We start from the raw sequence: 12,643 nt of genomic DNA on the forward strand, positions 1-12,643 counted from the left end.
CAAGCAGGGATCTCTGCCTTGTTCCAAGCAGAATCTCTGCCCTGGGCCAAGCAGGAGCTCTGGGCACTGAGTGAGCTCTGATGTTCACCTGGGAAAATCCTCCTGGGGCAAGCCCAGCTCTCCTGGGAATCCAGCAGGGTTCCCAAATCCTTCCTGCCCCGGGCAGGGCTCCAGCCCTGGAGGCTGTGCCGAGGCTCTGCCTTCCCATAGAAACCATGAAAGGGCCCCTTCTTGTGTTTGCCAGAGCCCCAGCCATCTCTGGCTGTGCAGATCCCATGGCAACCAGCGGCTCCTCAAACTGCCCTGCTGTCCTGGGCTGTGGGACCATCCCACGGGATCAGCCCTGCTGTCCTGGTCTGCTTCTGCCTCCTGTGGGATCATCCCATGGGATCAGCCCTGCTGTCCTGGCTGCTTCTGCCTCCTGTGGGATCATCCCATGGGATCAGCCCTGCTGTCCTGGGCTGCTTCTGCCTCCTGTGGGACCATCCCATGGGATCAGCCCTGCTGTCCTGGCTGCTTCTGCCTCCTGTGGGATCATCCCATGGGATCAGCCCTGCTGTCCTGGGCTGCTTCTGCCTCCTGTGGGACCATCCCATGGGATCAGCCCTGCTGTCCTGGCTGCTTCTGCCTCCTGTGGGACCATCCCATGGGATCAGCCCTGCTGTCCTGGCTGCTTCTGCCTCCTGTGGGACCATCCCATGGGATCTGCCCCAGCCAGGGCCTTTCCCAGCCCCTCAGCCCTGCCCTGCTCCTGCTGGAGGTGCTGGGAGTGACAGAGCAGGAAAAGATAGAGGAATCTGCTCTGTGTGTTATCTCGGAGCCCATCTGCCCTTCCTAGGGGTCAGGAGTTGGGATTTTTGCAAAGGGAACCCAGCCTCAAACTCAGAATTGGGATTTTTGCAAACAGAGCCTGGCCCCAAACCGAGAATTGGGATTTTTGCGAAGAGAGCCTGGTCCCAAACTCAGAATTGGGAATTTAGCAAAGAGAGCCAGGTCCCAAACTCAGAATTGAGATTTTTACCAACAGAGCCTGATGCCAAAGGCAGAGTTGGGATTTTTGCCAACTGAGCCTGGTCCCAAACCCAGAATTGGGATTTTGGCAAACAGAGCCTGGCCCCAAACTCAGAATTGGGATTTTTTGCAAATAGAGCCCAGGCCCAAACTGAGAATTGGGATTTTGGCAAACACAGCCAGGTCCCAAACCCAGAATTGTGATTTTTGCCAACAGAACCAGGCCCCAACACCAAACCCCTCCAGGCTCCCCCTCAGGCCGGGCTGTGCACCCCAAGTGGCAATGGGGGCACCGTGTGACACTCTGGGGCATTTTGGGGATCAACACCCCCACACTTTCCTTTCCCAGCCCGCAGATCCCTCTGGCACAGCACAGGAACCCCCCCAAGGCCCTGGCCCGGGCACCGCGCTCATCCCCCGTCCCTTATCTCCCTCTCCCGGCTGATAAGCGCTGCCTGACCCTGAGCTCTGCGGAGAGCCGGGAGCGCTCACCCAGCGGGGCTGGGAGGGCTCGGCTGCCCTGACCGGGCAGGGAGAGCGTCCCGAGCACCCTCCCTGCCCACGGGGGAGCTCGGAACGGGAGCCAAGGCCAGGCCCGCTCCAAGCGCGGCTTTTCCCGCGCTGTTTCCTGGCTCCCTCACGCCGTGGAGGGACAGGGCAGGGCAGGCCAGGAGGGGTGGGTGTGATTTGGGATCCCGATATCGCAGCCAGCCCTGCCCTCCGGCTGTGGGGAACCATTCCTGTCACTCCAGGGCTTTGTCCCAACCCCTGCAGCCCCCTTGGAGCCCCTGGGGGGGTTTGAGGCTCCCCCTGTCCGGGTGGGCACCCCCAGCTCTGCCCTGGAGCATCTCTGGGCTCCCTCTGGCAATTCCGGACCCTTCCTGATGCCCCGGGGGCTGCAGGTGCGGCCTCACCTGGGCAGGGCACACAGGGACAGCCCTGTGACTGCTCGGTGCTGATCCCACAGATCCCAAAGATCCCAGAGATCCCACAGACCGCAGAGACCCCACGGACCCTACAGGTCCCATGGTACCTCTGAGACCCCACGGACCCCACAGGTTCCACAGGCCCCAGAGACTGCACAGGTCCCACAGACCCCCACAGGTCACCACAGATCCCACAGACCCCATGGATCCCACAGTTCCCACAAACCCCACAGACCCCAGAGGCCCCACAGGTCCCACAGGTCCCACAGTTTCCACAGGCCCCACAGATCCCACAGACCCCATGGACCCCAGAGACCCCCATTGATCCCACAGACCCCACAGTTTCCACAGGCCCCACAGATCCCACAGGTCTCACAGACCCTACAGGTCCCATGGACCCAAGAGACCCCATGGATCCCACAGTTCCCCACAGGTCCCACAGGCCTCATGAACCCCATGGAACTCCACAGACCCCAGAGACCCCACAGGTCCCACAGACCCCCACTGATCCCACAGGTCCCAGAGACCCCACAGACTCCAGAGATCCCACACACCCCATGGACCCCACAGACCCCACAGACCCCACAGACCCCATGGACCCCACAGGTCCCACAAGTCCCACAGACCCCATGGATCCCACAGTTCCCACAAACCCCACAGACCCCACAGACCCCACAGACCCCACAGACCCCACAGGTCCCACAAACCCCACAGACCCCATGGACCCCACAGGTCCCACAAGTCCCACAGACCCCATGGATCCCACAGTTCCCACAAACCCCACAGACCCCACAGACCCCACAGACCCCACAGGTCCCACAAACCCCACAGACTCCATGGACCCCACAGGTCCCACAGTTTCCACAGGCCCCACAGATCCCATAGACCCCATGGATCCCCCAGACCCCACAAACTGCACAGACCCCTCAAGTCCTATAGGTCCCACAAACCCCACAGACCCCATGGACCCCAGAAACCCCCAGAGATCCCACAGGTCACACAGACCCTACAGACCCCACAGGTCCCATGGCCCCACAGACCACAGAGATGCCACAGGTCCCAGAGATCCCACAGACCCCACAAACTCCACAGGTCCCACAAATCCAACAAACCCCACAGGCCCCACAGACCCCATGGACCCCACAGGTTTCACGGACCCCAGAAAACCCCCAGAGATCCCGCAGGTCGCACAGACCCCACAGACCCCACAGGTCCCATGGATCCCACAGACCCTGCAGACCCCACAGACCCCACGAACCCCCTGGAACCCCAGAGACCCCAAAGGTCCCATGGACCCCATAGACCCCACAGACCACACAGACCCCACGGACCCTACGGACCCTACAGGACCCATAGATTCAACAGACCCCACAGGACCCAAGGACCCCATGGACACAACAGACTCCACAGACCCCAGAGATCTCACAGGTCCCAGAGATCCAACAGACCCCAGGACCCCCCAGACACCACAAACTCCACAGGCCCCACAGGTCCTACAGACCCCAGAGACACCACAGGTCCCATGGCCCCACGGCCCCCACAGACCACAGAGATGCCACAGGTCCCAGAAATCCCACAGACCCCACAAACTCCACAGGTCCCACAAATCCAACAAACCCCACAGGTCTCACAGACTCTACAGACCCCACAGATCCCATGGACCCCAGAGATCCCACAGACCCCATGGACCCCCCAGACACCACAAAACCCACAGGCCTCACAGGTCCTACAGATCCCACAAACCCCACAGACCCCATGCACCCCACAGGTCCCATGGACTCCAGAGACCCCATGAACCCCACAGACCCCGCAAGTCTGACAGATCCCACAGACCCTACAATCCCCACAGACCCCAGAGACCCTATGGGCCCCACAGACTCCATAGGTCCCATGGATCCTACAGCTCCCACAGGCCCATGGACTCCACAGACCCCAGAAACCCCCAGAGATCCCACAGGTGGCACAGACCCTACAGACCCCACAGACCCCACAGACCCCAGAGACCCCATTGACCCCACAGACCCCTCGGACACCCCACCGCGCCCCTCCCGCCCCTTTTGCCCAGTCCCCGGTGCCGGCGGCCGCCACTGGCCGGGAGTGGGACCGGGACTGGGCCCTGTGGGACAGGGAACGGGGCCGGGACCGGGCACGGTGGGACAGGGAATGGGGCCGGGACCAGGCACGGTGGGACAGGGAATGGGGCCGGGACCGGGCACGGTGGGACAGGGAATGGGGCCGGGGAACGGGACCGGGCACTGTGGGACAGGGAATGGGGCCGGGACCGGGCACTGTGGGACAGGGAATGAGGCCGGGGACCGGGACCGGGCACTGTGGGACAAGGAACGGGGCAGGGATGGGGACCGGGCACTGTGGGACAGGGAATGGGGCCGGGGAACGGGCACTGTGGGACAGGGAATGAGGCCGGGGACCGGGACCGGGCACTGTGGGACAAGGAACGGGGCAGGGATGGGGACCGGGCACTGTGGGACAGGGAATGGGGCCGGGGAACGGGCACTGTGGGACAGGGACCGGGGCAGGGATCGGGACCGGGACCGGGACCGGGCACTGTGGGACAGGGAACGGGGCCGGGGACCGGGACCGGGACCGGGCACGGTGGGACAGGGAATGGGGCCGGGGACCGGGACCGGGCACTGTGGGACAGGGAATGAGGCCGGGGACCGGGACCGGGCACTGTGGGACAGGGAATGGGGCCGGGACCGGGCACGGTGGGACAGGGAATGGGGCCGGGACCGGGACCGGGCACTGTGGGACAGGGAATGGGGCCGGGACCGGGACCGGGCACGGTGGGACAGGGAATGGGGCCGGGACCGGGACCGGGCACTGTGGGACAGGGAATGAGGCCGGGGACCGGGACCGGGCACTGTGGGACAGGGAATGAGGCCGGGGACCGGGACCGGGCACTGTGGGACAGGGAATGGGGCAGGGGCCGGGACCGGGCCCGCTCTGCCTCCCCCGGGAGCCCCGCCGTGCGAGGGCCCCTTTCTCCCCGGTCTCAATGCGGGTTTTTGTTGCGCTGCCGGGGCCGATAGCGCCGAGCGGGGCCAGACAATAGGAGCCATTGTTCCCTTTCAGCCACATCTGACGGGCCCGGGCGCGGGGAAGAGGCCGCTGTGTGCCCGGCATGAGGGGGGAAGGGACAGCACGACGGACAGGACACACAGACCGACCCTGGGTGTCAGCAGAGGGATGCTGGAGCCTAAAATCACCTCGGTTTGCTTGGAACCGAGCGTTCAGGTTTTGTTTGTGGCGCTGGGAAATCATCCCCGAGAGCCACGGAGTTCCCACCCCGCTCATCCCGGTGGAATATTAATTATCAAATTAAACCTGCGACATCAACACCACCAACGCTCCGCTTGCTGCTCCCTCTCCCCCAGGTCCTGAGGGAAATCCAGGGAAAAACCTCACCCCAAAACCCCAAAAACCCCGCACGGGTGGGGTTCGGGGGCTGCAGAGGAGCCGGGAGCGGAGCCCGGGCTGGGGAATCCCGGCCGTGCCAGGGTTGGCTGCAACTTCCCACCAGAAATCCCCTCCTTCCCTCCATGCCGGGCTGTCCCCGGCCGGGATTGCTTCATCGCCGCCCGCACAATTCCCCCTTGGCCTCCGAGAGCTCGTGGGGGCTCCGGGGGGGTTTTGGGGAGCGCTTTGCCCTCCCAGCCGTGCCCTGTGAGCTCCATCCTCCTGTGAGGGAGCACTGAGGGTTCCCACACCCCCAAATCCCGCTCGGCTTTCGGGGTCGGGGGGTCCCCACCGGTCCCGCCGGCTCTGGGGGAGCCCCCGAGGGGTCTCCAGGAGGTTTTGGGGTCTCTCGGGCCGGGCTGGGGGCAGCGGGGCCGTCCCCGCCCCCACGGCTCGCTGGGATGCAGCGGCGGATGCAGCTCGGCCGTAACCATGGCAACGGCAGCGCGGGGGGATGCGGGGGGTGGGGGGGGATGCGGGAGAGCCGGGGGGAACCGGGGGCACCGGGGGGACCGGGGGCAACCGGGGGGAACCGGGCAGAGCGGGGCGGCAGCGCTGCCATCGCACCCAGGGCCGGCTCGGCCGCCTCTGGGGTCACCCCACATCTGGATTTGATCACATCTGGATCCGGCTTTTCCCGGGTCTGGATTCACCCACATCTGGATTCACCCACGTCTGGCTTTACCCAGGTCTGGCTTTTCGCAGGTTTGGGCTCGCCCAGGTCTGGTTTTGCTCCCCATCTGTGTTCCCCCCACATCTGGGGTCACCCCACATCAGGTTCGTCCCCCATCCGACCTTTCCCAGGTCTGGTTTCGCCCCCCATCTGTTTTTCCCCATGTCCAGATTCACCCCACATCTGGGTTCGCCCCCCATCTCTTTTCTCCCCGTGTCTGGGGTTCACCCCACATCTGGGGTCACCCCACATCAGGATCCCCCACACATCTGGCTTCTCCCAGCTCTGCGTTCATCCCCCATCTGACCTTTCCCAGCTCTGGGTTCGTCCCCCTTTTGGCTCTCCCCAGCTCTGGGCTCACCCCACATTTCTGTCCCCCCAGGCCTCCCTTCACCCCACATGTGCCACCACCCCAAACCCTCCTTGTCCCCTCTCCGTGTCTCCCCGGGCGGGTTCCCCGCCCTCCGCAGCGCCCACACGGGGTGTGCCCCCATTGTGCCCCGTCCCGGGGTTCGGGGAGGTTCAGAGGGCACAGGGGGCACCCATGGGTGCCACCAAAGCCGCCGCTGTTTGCTTTGGCACGGCCGCTCCTCTTCATTCCCTTTGACCGCGGCCGTTTTTCCTCCCCAGGGCTCTGAACCTCGGGGTGCTGCCCCCCTTAACCCCCTCAACACCACAGGAGCTGCAGAGACCCCTCCCCACAATTGGGAACAGCACCCCTGAGGGGACCCCGCTCCTCCCCGCTCTGGGGACACCACGGGGACACTGGAGGTGGCAGTGCCAGCCCCGTGCTGCCCACCTGCCCGCCCCCCTGCCCGTGCCAGCCCCCGCGCCGCCAGCCCCGGCCGCGTTTGGCAGCGCAGCGGCTCAGCCGGAGGAAAGCCCGCGGCGCTGGAGTGACCCAGTAACCTTCTTCTGCTGAAAAATGCATGAAATGCAGGCGGGGGCTGCACACGCAGCGCGGCGGGCACGGCAGGGTGGGCACCGGGGTGGGCACGGGCGGGGGCTCTGCGGGCACCGGGGCTCGGGTGGGCACCGGGGTGGGCACGGGCGGGCGCTCGGGTGGGCACCGGGGTTGGAATGGGACGGGGCTCGGTGGGCACCGGGATGGGCACGGGAGGGTGGGCACCGGGGTGGGCACGGGATGGGGCTCTGTGGGTACCGGGGTTGGTACGGGCTGGGGTTCGGGTGGGCACCGGGGTGGGGCTCGGATGGGCCCCGGGGTTGGAACGGGCGGGGGCTCCGTGGGCACCGGGGTTGGCACGGGTGGGCACAGGGTGGGCATAAGGAGCCCCCCATAGAAAGGGAAGGAGGGAAAGCGGGGTGCGATGCCCTGGCTGCCCAAACTTGCAGCAAATTTTGGGGTGAGGTTTTTCCCCCGGGGCTGGCGGGGTTTGAGTTGAATTTGGCGGGGGTGGCACGGCGCCGCTTGGCAGCACGATGTGGGCACGGCGTGGCGGAGCGAAACCCCCCCGGAATGCCAGCAAGGAGCTGCAGGGACACCCCAAAGAGCCATCCCCGCTCCTCGGTGCCAGGGAGGGTGGCACGGCAGGGTGGCACGGCCCTGGCGCAGCCATCCCAGCCCTGACCTCGTTTCTCCGCGGCTCCTCCTCGCCTCCAACACGCCCGGAGCAGATGGCAGCGAGCCGGGAGGGGCAGCGGGGGGGACACCGAGTGCCCCCCCGGGCTGGCAAGGGTTAACAGCGGCTGTTGCATGAACGTGAATTGAATTCGGGTCTCTTTGCGTGGCTGGAGACGCGCGGGGATTTTTTGGCTGCTCCGGCTGCGGCAGAGCCACCCCCGGGGCTGTGTCCGACCCCGGTGTCCCCTCCGAGAGGGACAAACCCCCCCGGCCTCGGCTGGGAAGGGAGGAGGATTTGCAGGATTAAAGTTTTGCCTTTGTTCCTGCGGTCACAGCCCTGTCTGGAGAAGGAGAAACAAGCTCGGGAAGCGGCAGCAGCGCGAGCTGGATGGAGTAAACAACTCCGGATCCGCGTTTCCCATCCTTTTCCCTCCCAAATTCCCAGCCTGGCCTCCCTGTGCTGCTGCTGCTGCCGGCGCCTGAAGAGGCTCAGAAATGAGGAAATCACAGCGCGGGGGTTTCCGGGGCGGTTCGGAAATCCCTGGGGTTTCCTGCGGGGTCTCAGCGCGGGGAGCTCCGCGCTCCTGCCCTGACACCCCCAGCCCCACGCGTGTCCCCCCTTCCCCAGCCAGGTGGCAGCGCCAGCAGCGCCTCCACTCCCCCCCACGGCTAATTAACATGAATTGACACTGATTAATTAACCGTCCCGCCTCATTAGAGCCCGGATGCGCATCCTGGGGGCGGCAGGCGGCCGAGCCCCGTTATCAGCGCACGGTGGCCGCGTCCCACCCGTGCCAAGCACCGGGCACCGCTGTCCCCCCATCAGCGGGAATGTCCCCAGCCCTGTCCCCGTCACTGTCCCCTCGCCAGCAGCGATAACGAGATTGGCTCCTAATCCACTTATTCCTGGCTGGAGCAGCCGCTCCCAACACCCGCAGGGCGCTGGGAGGGGGAAAAGCAGCGAGCGGGAGGGGTAAAAACCCGGCTGGTCCCGGCTCGGGAGGGGCCGGTGGCACACACGGAGCGCTGAACCCTCGGGGATGGCGCCACCATCAGCAGCGCGGCCCTGGGGAGCAGCAGGATGGGCAAACCTTGGGAGGGAGATAAGAGCCCGGCCCAGCCCTCAGCCGGGTGCAAGGGAAGGTCACCCCAAGGCGGTGACACCCAGCTCGGCGGGAGGAAGGAAAAGGAAAAAATTTTCACTTCCCTGTTCGCGGGTCCCGTCCTGCCGCTGTCACCGCGGCTGAGACACCGCTTGTGTCACCGTGTCCCCCCCGTCCCACCGGTTTGGGGGGTTCAAAGTGGGAATGTCCTGCCCTGAGCAGCCCCGGGGGTCTCAGCTCCCCAAAATCTGCGCGCTGGGAGGGCGGGGATGCTCCAGAAAAGCTCCTGCTCGTTCCCAGAGCCCTGCGAGCCATCCCCGAGCGGGGATTGGAAACTGGGGCAGCGGGGGAGCCCCAAAAATGATTGGGATTGGGAATTGCAGCTCCCTGGGGTAAACTCGGGGACAGATCCCTGCTTTTCCCGATGAGCTGGGAGGAAGCTGAGGGAGGAACGGGGACAGGTCCCACGTGGAGCTTTGGGGTTCCAGAAGGGCTCAGGGACCTGGGACAGCGTTGGGGACACACACCGAGGCCTCGCATCCCCCTGTGTGGGGCTCGGGAAGGACGGAGGAGCCGGGAACGCTGAGCGGGAGGGCAGGAAGCGGGGCCGGGGCAGGAAGGCGGCTCCGGGCTGGGCGGAAAAGCGGAGGAAGAGCGGAGGAAATGCGGAGGGGGCACCAGGGGCGGGGGGATCCATCTGGCCCCGGCCCGGAGCCGCCATCTGGGCCCCGGGAGCCGCTGAGGGGCCCCGGGGCGCTGCGGGCGCTGTCGCCGCTGTCCCTCAGGGCTTTGGTGGCCTCGGGTCCCCTCCAGCTCCTGGGGCTCGTTTGAGTGAGGAGATGAGGACGTGGGCGTGATTGTTAATGAGGATGCGTGGATGCTAATTAAGGGTTTGTAATTACGGCAGGACGGGTTCGTGGCCTGCCCAGGTTTTGCCCAGCCCGGCTCGGTGCAGCAGCTCCAAAGTTTGGGTGTCCCAAGGGGACCCCGCGGCTCTGGGGGATGCTCAGGGGTCCCCTGACAGGATCAGCTCTGGGGTGTTTTCCCCTCCCTGATGTTTTTCCCCACCTTTGTCTCGCCCCAAACCTGCTGCAGCGTGAGTAAATGAATCCCTAATTAACCGCTTCGGGGATCTGGCTTTATTAATGTAAAAAATCTTTATTAGGGAGGAATTAAAGCTGCCAGCCTCTGGGTGCAGGGTGGCACAGCTCAGGTGGCATCACCTTGAGTTTTGGGGGATGCTCCTGTCCTTTCCCGCCTTCTTGTCCTCATCAGGAGCTGCTGGGTGCTGGATTTGGCAGTGAAGCAGCCAGGGATGGGCTGGGGGGTTTGGGAGGTGCCCAGTGAGGGGGCTGAGCTGCAGGAGCCCCCAGAAATGCGGGGTGCAGCAGCCCAGGATCACCCGGAATCCAGCAATCCTCCATCTGTGCCGAACTGGGCTGGGAGCGGGCTGGAATTGGTGCTCGGAGCTCCCAGGAATTGGGATAAGGGTGGGAACCGCGGCTTCCCAGCAATGCTGGGAGGGGATTTTAGGGGAAAACAAACATTTCCCATCAGCTGCATCCGCTGCGAAGCGGGAGGGGATTCCCGGGGGCAGCAGGAGGGTGAAGCTTTCCCATTTTAGAGGGAATTTCTGCCGGGAATTTTGCTCCAGCGCGGCCGCTGCGCTTGGGGACACCCCAGGCTGGCTGCTGGCAGATGCGACCTCCCTGCTGGGACCCCAGGCTGGGGTGGGACCGGCCGCAATTCCCGCGCTTTGATGTCACCTCCTCCTCCCCAGGGCTCCTCGCTACCTGCGGCAAACCTGCCCCAGGCATGTGGCTGCTAATCCCGGGATTAGCGGGGCGGGAGCGGCAGATGGAGCCGGGACCCCCCCGTGGGGACAGCCCGCGACCCCCGGGGTGACCGCGGCAGCGGAGCCCCCTCCGTGGTGTGCCGGGGGAATTCCCAGCGGGATCCCCCTCTCATCCCCCGGGGCATCATCCCCGCCCCGGGAAAGCCCCGGTTCACGGGAAATGAGGCGGTGACAGCGCCCGGTGACAGCTCAGCGCGGCGTTTCTGGGAAAGCCGAGAATCCCCGTGTGCAGCCAGAAATACCCGCAGCGCTGTCGGGGTGGGAAGAAGGGAAGGCGAGGAGGAAATGGCCGCGTGTCTCCATCCTGCGCCCCCTCCCCAAATCCAGCTCCTTCATTCTCGGTCAGAGAGGGGAATAAGGAGATGCCCCCAGGGTTGTGTAGGGGGGCGCTGCCCCCCAATTCCCAGCCAGGCCCCCCGTCCTGTCCTGTGCCCCACGGCTGCGTGCTAACCCCAGGGTCCCCGCTCAATGGGAGGAAGGAAATCCTCATCCTCGGGAAAGGCTGGACACGGCCGTTTCCTCCCGCCGTGCCCCGACATCACCGGGGTGGAAATGCCGGCCGGACACCGGGCTCGGTGCTGCTGGGGTCACACGGGAAACGGGGACAGGCGGGGGGGCCGCTCTGCGCCCCCAAAGCCGCAGCATCTGCCGGGGGGCTCGGGGGGTTCAGCAGCGGAGCCGCTCGGTGTCCCCGGGAATGGGGGGGGGGGGGTCCCGCTCGGTGCCGGTCCCGGTGCCGGTTCCGGTGAGGGCTGGGGGTGAGGGAAGGCGCAATCCCACGGAGGGCGAGGCCGAGTCTGGCTCCCCTCCAGCCTTCGCCGTTCCCGCTGCTCCTTCCTCCTCCTCGCCCTTTGCCCGCTGACGGCAGCGCTGAGAAACGGCGGCGGCTCCGCTCCGGTGGCCTCCGGTACCGCCCTGTCTCCGCCCTGTCCCCGCCGCGTCCCCGCCGTCCCTCGGGGCTCTGCACCCACACCCCCGTTCCCCTCCCCGGGCCACGGATGATGCTGCTCCCGGTCCTGGTCCTGGTTCTGGTTCTGCTCCCGGTCCCGGTTCCCCGGACCCGTTCCGATGCTTGATCTCCGCTTTCCGCGGCAAAAATTCCCTCGGCGTGGTCGGGGCTGAATCGGGAGCGGTGTCGGAAGCGAGACCGGGACCAGAACCAGGATCGGGATGAAAATCGGGACCGGGACTGGGACGGGAACCGGGATTGGAATCCGGATTAGGATCGGGATGGGAATCGGGACCGGGACCTGGATGAGGACCGGGATCAGGATCAGGACCGGGACCGGGATCGGGACACGCTCCCCTGGCGCCCCCTGGCGGCCGCGTGGCCCTGCCGGAACAAAGGCCGGAGCCGGGACCCCTCCGCGTCCCCCGGGACCCCTTTAGGACCCCCAAAACCCCTTTAGGACCCCCGGGACCCCTTCTGGGACCCCCGGGACCTTCCCGCGGGCAGGGGGAGCCCGGAGCCCCCGCAGCGGGGACGGTCCCCGGGCCGCGGCTCTCGGGGATGCGCTGCGTCCCTTCCTCCTCATCCCTCTCCTCTTCCTCCTCCCTTCCTCCCCCTCGTCCTCCTCCTTCCCCGATCCTGACGGGCAGGAGGAGCCTGGGGAGAGCACCCGAGCCGCGGTAAAGGAGCAAAGGGGGCGCTGGGGGTCCCCCAAATCCCCTCAGTGCCCCCCGTGTCCCCTCACCCACAGGGGACCCCTCAAACCAAGGCACTGCAGCAGTTGGGGCTCAGCAATTTGAAAATAAACATTTCAGAGAAATGACATCACCTTTCCTTACACAGAGCATGGGGAGGGGGCTCAGGAGATCCTGGGGACCCCCAAAAGGACGGGATGAGAGTTCACCCCTCCTAAAGGAACTCATTTGGGAGCTTTAACACACCTGTAACTCTCACCTTCCTCCTCCCTCTCCACCATTAAAAAAATCCCCTCCTCACACCCAAACAGCAGCAAACCTTCTGTCGGAGGCGAATCCAAACAACAAACACACAAACAACTTGTTGGGAGT

Source organism: Melozone crissalis, unplaced genomic scaffold (assembly GCF_028551555.1).
Source record: "Melozone crissalis strain CALT ecotype California unplaced genomic scaffold, PUWL_Pcris_2 ptg000108l_1, whole genome shotgun sequence".
Classification (NCBI taxonomy): Eukaryota; Metazoa; Chordata; class Aves; order Passeriformes; family Passerellidae; genus Melozone; species Melozone crissalis.